Genomic DNA, 9,337 nt, shown 5'->3' with positions numbered 1-9,337 from the left:
AATAAATTTTCAGCCTCTACGTTACGAACCAAAATCATACTTATCCATAATTTTAACAAATAAGCTTAAATTTGAACAAAGAAATTCAAAATTTAGAAAGGAAAAAGTTGGACATTACAGATAATAGTTACAAGAATTAAAAAATATGGGTAGAATCAAAATCAAACAGGAGTGCATAAAATACAAAATTCGTTAAAAAGAGAGTTAAATTGCACCCTCAGAAGGAATCTGTAAACCCCATTAAAATGGGTAAATTATTAGCTAATATATTAAATTTTTATTAGAAAATCTAAAAATGCAAAACTAATATCAAAATAGAATAGAGCTCGTCGAAACGAAAATTTTGATACCAATTTCGAAAATTTGGCCCAAAATCGGACCAGAAGGGCCGAACCGGTTGAATCGGGACACAAACTGGGCCCGTTGGTCCAACCAGACCCATAACATAAATAAAGCAGCAGCTTCATCTTCTCCATTTCACAAAAGCAATGAAACACACAGCAAGGGGGGAGGAGAAGAAACCTAACCCTCTCCTTTCCTTCTCACTACCATAACTCTTCCGTCTAGGCTCTGATTGCCGCACCGTCCACGCGCTCAGCGCGTCGAGCTCTACCTTTCTATCCGAACAATTTCACTGGTAAGCCTCCTATTAAGTTCAGAATCCATATCCCTCTTTCTTTGGTAAACTTGAAAACCTATGGTGAATTTTGTCTAAATTCTATGTTCTAGGTTCAAGTTAGCTTCCGGAATTTGTGGGCTCAAGCTATTGAGCATATGGGTATGGTAAGAACATCCTAACCCTAGCTCAATCTTATTTTTGGTAATAGAAAACTGAATTGGAAGATATATATGTGTATTAGGTGTAGTTTAAGAGGGTGTTTATGCAATGGACTTGAATTTGGATTACTTGGAGCATTGTTGGTGACAAGGCTTGCTTTGGGGCTGTTTGATTGAGCTTGGAGGGGTTGTGATTTTGTGTTGAGAGGCTGCCTTGGGTGAATTAAGTGATCGACCAAGGTATGGTTTAAGTTTCGCACGTTTAATATTTACGGTGTTGTGAAAACTTAGGTTAGAGGAACCATAGGATAAGTTGAATTGTTTATTGTATTTAATGATTAGCCTTGTAATATTGTTGGAATAGATTTGTTGGTGGATATATATTGGAAGTATGAGGTGTGAAAGTTATTAATGGTGTGCTCTTATATTTATTTATGATGGATTAGGATTGGTGTTTGTTAATAAGGATGTAGAGTTGTGTTGTGGTGGTATTGCATATGCTGTAACTAATTATGTAATGATCAGAATTGCATGAGACCAAGTTTGGGCTAAACTTGGGAATATAAGGATCTACTCGCGTCGTCTGGAGTTTTCCGTGTCACGCGGTCACTTCAAGCATGCGTCCGCGTCATATGCGTTTCGCTTGTAGCGCGCGATTGCGTCGATCATGCAATCGCGTCATTGCCATTTCGCTCTGGCACGCGGCCGCATCGTCCATGCGGATGCGTCACTGTCCGTTTCTTCAAAAACTCCATTTTATGCTTTCCTTCCATTTTTGTATGTTTCCTTTTCATCCTTTAAGTCATTCCTGCCTTAGAAGATCTGAAATTACTCAACACACGAATCACGGCATCGAATGGCAATAAAAGATAATTAAAATTAATATTTTTAAAGCCTAGAAAACATGTTTTTCACATACATCTCATAATAAGGAAGGGAAGGTAAAAACATGCAATTTCACATGCATAAGTGGGTGAAGGGTTGAATAAAACATTTAAATTCAGCAAAAATTATACAATCAAATATGGGTTTATCAACCTCCCCACACTTAAACAATAGCATGTCCTCATGCTAAATCCAAGATAAAGAGTAAGGTGAAGTGGTGGAATCTCATGCAATGCAATCTATTCTAAATGCATCTACCTAAATAAGTCATGTAAATCTAGTTATTATCCACTTATATATAAAACCTTACATGTAGTTAAATTAATTCACATTCTCAAAGAATCATATATGCATAGCCAACCTTAGATAATGTTAAGGCACTTTTACAATTAAGATGGGTAAATAAAATATTTTTCAAACTTGCAAGACAATTAATAATAGAAGTAGAGATATATGGTGATGAGCTATTGAACCCTTACTGGATCTTGTGTTTACTCTCTAGTCACTCAGTGTTTTTTGGGTTAATCACTCTATTCTTCTTTTTATTCTTGTTTTCCATAACTTTGTTCTTCATCTAACCAATCAACAATTATAGAATATAGGTATACAAAAATCATGAGGTCTTTGATTAAGGTTGTAATAGAGCCAAGGTAAAGGCAAGGATATATGTATAAGGCTAAGTGAGCTAATTAAGTGAATCCTTGATTAGTCTAAGATCTCACCTAACACATGTATTTTGTACAGCAAAGCTTCTTCACCTATTTTCCTATAATTCTCCCATTTTTATATTACATGCTCATATTGTGATTTTTTTTACACATGGTAATTAATTTATTTTGACTTCACTTGAGCATGCTTCCCAAATTATTCTCACATAACTTAATTAATTAAATTTCCTACTTTTCTATCATCCCATGTTCCCATAAAATTCCCTACACTTAAATTTCACACAAAATCTATCTTAAGCTAACTAAGGATTCAACTTGGGATTTTTATTTTGTTTCTCTGCTTAAGGCTAGTAATGTGGTTATAGGGAAGAAGGGGATTAAAAGGCTCAAGGGGGCTAACAAGGGTGATGTAAAAGGTAGGCTAATTTGGGAGTGGTGAGCTAGAGTCAAATAATGGCCTCAATCACTTTCTTGGTATGTATCTATATTCTATAATCGGACATATAGATTAAAACAAAGTAAAGAACACCAGAATAAATAAGAAGGGCGGAACACACAGGAATAAAATATTATAGTTTAAATGTAACCATACAATTAAGCTCAAAACTCACAGGTTGTGTGTTCTCAAACTCATAAAGCATATATCATTTATATATGTCATGCAAGTAGAAATCAAGAGTTCCCATTATTCTCAATGTAAAATATATTGGATGGCTTTAAAGTTTTAATGTTCCTCCTTGATGAAATGTTGTTAACTAACTAACATGTAATGCTATATATACAAGGGGTGTGGATTGTTTCTATTCTGTTAAAGTCTCTAGCTTATTTCCTTTTTATTTTCAATCTAATCAACTATCATATGCTAAAAAGGGTAAACTATACTAATTAATCCACTTAAAATATGACTAGTAAACTAATGTGCAACTCAAGCTAAAATATCCAAGATAGTATACATATAGCTCAGAGTGCATAATGCGAAAATACAATAAATAGCAAAAAGAGAACAATATGCAAAAATACAAAAAATGAACAAAATAAGAAGAGAGTCTGTAGTGGTTCACCAAAATAAATATATGCCAGAGATGGCAACCTCCCCACACTTAAATAATAGCATCGTCCTCGGTGCTCACTCAAGCAGGGTGTGACGAAGTGTCATCTCCGGAAGGATGGGCTGCTGGTGTCACGGTGGTGGTCTGAGGATCTGCGGACTGGATGAGGGTAGAAGGCTCGGTCTACTGTAGAGGAGGGTGGTGCGCGAAATTGTGAACTATACTTTTTCACAACTCTCATAATCCCTGGTAATGGCTCCAAGAACGTGGTAGCCCAATACCATGGCATTACACAACTTCGCACAACTAACCAGCAAGTGCACTGGGTCGTCCAAGTAATAAACCTTACGTGAGTAAGGGTCGATCCCACGGAGATTGTTAGTATTGAAGCAAGCTATGGTCATCTTGTAAATCTTAGTCAGGCAAACTCAGATATATATGGTGATGAACGAAAATAACATAAAAGATAAAGATAGTGATACTTATGTAATTCATTGGTAGGAACTTCAGATAAGCGCATGGAGATGCCTTCCCTTCCGTCTCTCTGCTTTCCTACTGTCTTCATCCAACCCTTCTTACTCCTTTCCATGGCAAGCTCGTATAGGGTCTCACTGTTGTCAGCAGCTACCTCCCATCCTCGCAGTGAAAGCTAATGCTCAATACTCTGTCACAGTACGGCCAATCACCGGTTCGGTTCCCTCCCCTACCGGAATAGAATAACTCTTTTGCGTCTGTCACTAACGCCCAGTAGGTTACAGGTTTGAAGCACGTCACAGTCATTCAGTCATTGAATCCTACTCAGAATACCACAGACAAGGTTAGACCTTCCGGATTCTCTTGAATGCTACCATCAGTTCTTGCCTATACCACGAAGACTCTGATCTCACGGAATGGCTGGCTCGTTTGTCAGGCGAGCACTCGGTTGTCAGGCGATCAACCATGCATCGTGCAATCAGGAATCCAAGAGATATTCACTAAGCCTCAAATGCTTGTAGAACAAGAATGGTTGTCAGTCACCTTGTTCATGGGTGAGAATGGTGATGGGCGTCAATCATCACCTTCATCATGTTGAAGAACAAGTGATATCTTGGATAAAGAACAAGCGGAATTTGAATGGAAGAACAATAGTAATTGCATTAATACTCGAGGTACAGCAGAGCTCCACACCTTAATCTATGGTGTGTAGAAACTCCACCGTTGAAAATACATAAGCATAAGGTCTAGGCATGGCCGAATGGCCAGCCTCCCAATGATCTAAGAACTAAAATGTCCAAAGATGATCTAGAGATCTAAAAGTGATCAAAAGATTTCTATACAATAGTAAAAGGTCCTACTTATAAGAAACTAGTAGCCTAGGGTGTACAGAAATGAGTAAATGACATAAAAATCCTCTTCCGGGCCCACTTGGTGTGTGCTTGGGCTGAGCAATGAAGCAATTTCGTGTAGAGACTCTTCTTGGAGTTAAACGCCAGTTTTGGTGCCAGTTTGGGCGTTTAACTCCCATTTGGGTGCCAGTTCCAGCGTTTAACGCTGGGATTCCTTGAGGTGACTTTGAACGCCGGTTTGGGCCATCAAATCTTGGGCAAAGTATGGACTATTATATATTGCTGGAAAGCCCAGGATGTCTACTTTCCAACGCCGTTGAGAGCGCGCCAATTGGGCTTCTGTAGCTCCAGAAAATCCGCTTCGAATGCAGGGAGGTCAGAATCCAACAGCATCTGCAGTCCTTTTTGGTCTCAGAATCAGATTTTTGCTCAGGTCCCTCAATTTCAGCCAGAAAATACCTGAAATCACAGAAAAACACACAAACTCATAGTAAAGTCCAGAAAAGTGAATTTTAATTAAAAACTAATAAAAATATACTAAAAACTATCTATATCATATCAAAAATATACTAAAAACAATGCCAAAAAGTATACAAATTATCCGCTCATCACAACACCAAACTTAAATTGTTGCTTGTCCCCAAGCAACTGAAAATCAAATAAGATAAAAAGAAGAGAATATGCAATGAATTCCAAAAACATCTGTGAAGATCAGTATTAATCAGATGAGCGGGGCTTTTAACTTTTTGCCTCCGAACAGTTTTGGCATCTCACTCTATCCTTTGAAATCCAGAATGGTTGGCTTCTTTAGGAACTTAGAATCCAGATAGTGTTAATGATTCTCTTAGTAAAGTATGATGATTCTTGAACATAGCTATTTATTGAGTCTTGGCTGTGGCCCAAAGCACTCTGTCTTCCAGTATTACCACCGGATACATACATGCCACAGACACATAATTGGGTGAACCTTTTCAGATTGTGACTCAGCTTTGCTAAAGTCCCCAATTAGAGGTGTCCAGGGTTCTTAAGCACACTCTTATTTGCCTTGGATCACAACTTTATTCTTTCTTTCTTTTTTTTTTCTTTCTTTTTTCGGTTTTTTTTTTCGTTTTTTTTTTGAAATGCTTTTCTTGCTTCAAGAATCATTTTATTGATTTTTTCAGATCCTCAGTAACATGTCTCCTTTTTCATCATTCTTTCAAGAGCCAACATTCATGAACCACAAATTCAAAAGACATATGCACTGTTTAAGCATACATTCAGAGAACAAAAATATTGCCACCACATCAAAATAATTAAACTATTATAAAATTCAAAATTCATGCAATTCTTTCTTTTATCAATTAGGCACGTTTTTATTGAAGAAAGGTGATGGATTCATAGGACATTCATAACTTTAAGGCATAGACACTAAGACACTAATGATCACAAGACACAAACATGGATAAACATAAAGCATAAAAATCGAAAAACAGAAGAATAAAGAACAAGGAAATCAAGGAACGGGTCCACCTTAGTGATGGCAGCTCTTTCTTTCTCTTGAAGATCCTATGGAGTGCTTGAGCTCCTCAATGTCTCTTCCTTGTCTTTGTTGCTCCTCTCTCATGATTCTTTGATCTTCTCTAATTTCATGGAGGATGATGGAGTGTTCTTGGTGCTCCACCCTTAGTTGTCCCATGTTGGAACTTAATTCTCCTAGGGAGGTGTTCAGTTGCTCCCAGTAGTCTTGTGGAGGAAAGTGCATCCCTTGAGGTATCTCAGGGATCTCATGATGAGAGGGGTCTCTTGTTTGCTCCATCTTCTTCTTAGTGATGGGCTTGAGGTCATGCCTTCTCAGTTGAACCGGCTTTGGATGCCATAAATGGTTATGGAAAAACAAAAAGCAATGCTTTTACCACACCAAACTTAAAAGGTTTGCTCGTCCTCGAGCAAAAGAAGAAAGAAGAGAGTAGAAGAAGAAGAAATGGAGGGGAGGGAGATGGCTTTGTGGTTAGGCCAAAAAGGGAAGAAGTAGTGGTTTGAATTTGGATGGTGAGGTAAGTGGGGTTTTATAGAGGTGAGTGGTGAAGAGAGAGATGGGATTTGATAGGTGAAGGGTTTTTGGGGAAGAGGTATTGAGGTGTTTGGTGAATGGGGGAAGAAGAGAGAGAGTGATGGTAGGGTCCTGTGGGGTCCACAGATCCTGTGGTGTCAAGGAAAAGTCATCCCTGCACCAAATGTTGCTCAAAATCACGTTTTGAGCCATTTCTGGCGTTAAACGCCGGGCTGGTGCCCATTCCTGGCGTTTAACGCCAGGTTGTTGCCCTTTTCTGGCGTTTAACGCCAGTCTGGTGCCCCTTTCTGGCGTTAAACGCCCAGAATGGTGCCAGACTGGGCGTTAAACGCCCAACTGCTAGGCTTACTGGCGTTTAAACGCCAGCAGCTTCTTCCTCCAGGGTGTGCTGTTTTTCTTCCTGTTTTTCATTCTGTTTTTGCTTTTTTCATTGTTTTTGTGACTTCTTATGATCATCAACCTACAAAAAAGATAAAATAACAAAAGAAAATAATTAATTATAAAACATTGGGTTGCCTCCCAACAAGCGCTTCTTTAATGTCATTAGCTTGACAGAGGGCTCTCATGGAGCCTCAGAAATGCTCAGAACCGTGTTGAAACCTCCCAACACCAGACTTAGAGTTTGAATGTGGGGTTTCAACACCAAACTTAGAGTTTGGTTGTAGCCTCCCAACACCAAACTTAGAGTTTGACTGTGGGGGCTCTGTTTGGCTCTGTTTTGAGAGAAGCTCTTCATGCTTCCTCTCCATGATGACAGAGGGATATCCTTGGGCCTTAAACACCAAGAATTTTTCATTCACTTGAATGATTAACTCTCCTCTGTCAACATCAATTACAACCTTTGCTGTGGCTAGGAAGGGTCTGCCAAGGATGATGGATTCATCCATGCACTTCCCAGTCTCTAGGACTATGAAATCAGTAGGAATGTACTGGTCTTCAACTTTAACCAGAACATCCTCTACAAGTCCATGGGCTTGTTTTCTTGAGTTGTCTGCCATCTCTAATGAGATTCTTGCAGCTTGCACCTCTAAGATCCCTAATTTCTCCATTACAGAGAGGGGCATGAGGTTCACACTTGACCCTAAGTCACACAAGGCCTTCTTGAAGGTCATGGTGCCTATGGTACAAGGTATAGAAAACTTCCCAGGATCCTGCCTCTTTTGAGGCAATTTCTGCCTAGATAAGTCATCCAGTTCTTTGGTGAGCAAGGGAGGTTCATCCTCCCAAGTCTCATTTCCAAATAACTTGTCATTTAGTTTCATGATTGCTCCAAGGTATTTAGCAACTTGTTCTTCAGTAACATACTCATCCTCTTCAGAGGAAGAATACTCATCAGAACTCATGAATGGCAGAAGCAAGTCCAATGGGATCTCTATGGTCTCATTTTGAGCCTCAGATTCCCATTGTTCCTTATTGAGGAACTCAGAGGAGGTTGCTACACGCCCACTGAGGTCTTCCTCAGTGGCGTCCTCCTCCTCTCTTTCCTCTCCATATTCGGCCATGTTGATGGCCTTGCACTCTCCTTTTGGATTTTCTTCTGTATTACTTGGGAGAGTACTAGGAGGGAGTTCAGTAACTTTCTTGCTCAGCTGACCCACTTGTCCTTCCAAATTTCTGATGGAGGACCTTGTTTCATTCATGAAACTTTGAGTGGTCTTTATTAGATCAGAGACCATTGTTGCTAAGTCAGAAGTATTCTGCTTAGAACTCTCTGTCTGTTGCTGAGAAGATGATGGAAAAGGCTTGCCATTGCTAAACTGTTTCTTCCACCATTATTGTTATTGAAACCTTGTTGAGATCTCTCTTGATTCTTCCATGAGAGATTTGGGTGATTTCTCCATGAAGAATTGTAGGTATTTCCATAGGGTTCTCCTAGGTAATTCACCTCTTCCATGGAAGGGTTCTCAGGATCATAAGCTTCTTCCTCAGATGAAGCATCCTTTGTACTGTTTGGTGCATTTTGCATTCCAGACAGACCTTGAGAAATCAAATTGACTTGTTGAGTCAATATCTTGTTCTGAGCCAATATGGCATTCAGAGTGTCAATCTCAAGAACTCCTTTCTTCTGACTAGTCCCATTGTTCACAGGATTCCTTTCAGAAGTGTACATGAATTGGTTATTTGCAACCATTTCAATCAATTCTTGAGCTTCTGCAGGCATCTTCTTCAGATGAAGAGACCCTCCAGCAGAGCTATCCAAGGACATCTTAGATAGTTCAGAGAGACCATCATAGAAAATACCTATGATGCTCCATTCAGAAAGCATGTCTGAAGGACATCTTCTGATTAATTGTTTGTATCTTTCCCAAGCTTCATAGAGGGATTCTCCATCCTTCTGTCTGAAGGTTTGGACTTCCACTCTAAGCTTACTCCATCTTTGTGGTGGAAAGAACTTTGCCAAGAAGGCATTGACTAGCTTTTCCCAAGAGTCCAGGCTTTCTTTAGGTTGAGAATCCAACCATATTCTAGCTCTGTCTCTTACAGCAAAAGGGAATAGCATCAGTCTATAGACCTCAGGGTTAACCCCATTAGTCTTGACTGTGTCACAGATTTGCAAGAATTCAGCTAAAAACTGATGAG

General features: G+C 39.2%; 1 non-coding gene across 1 annotated transcript; it reads left to right on the top strand.

The window, feature by feature from the left end:
• The first annotated feature begins 9,017 nt into the window (after positions 1 to 9,017).
• LOC130953006 (small nucleolar RNA R71) lies at positions 9,018 to 9,125 on the top strand. Its single transcript, XR_009075180.1, has one exon. It is a non-coding gene; the product is annotated as a small nucleolar RNA R71 (small nucleolar RNA).
• The last annotated feature ends 212 nt before the right edge of the window (positions 9,126 to 9,337 follow it).

The sequence above is a fragment of the Arachis stenosperma genome, chromosome 9, assembly GCF_014773155.1.
Source record: "Arachis stenosperma cultivar V10309 chromosome 9, arast.V10309.gnm1.PFL2, whole genome shotgun sequence".
Taxonomy (NCBI): Eukaryota; Viridiplantae; Streptophyta; class Magnoliopsida; order Fabales; family Fabaceae; genus Arachis; species Arachis stenosperma.
Note: the sequence above shows the minus strand (reverse complement) of the source record. Positions and strands in the feature narration are given on the sequence as shown.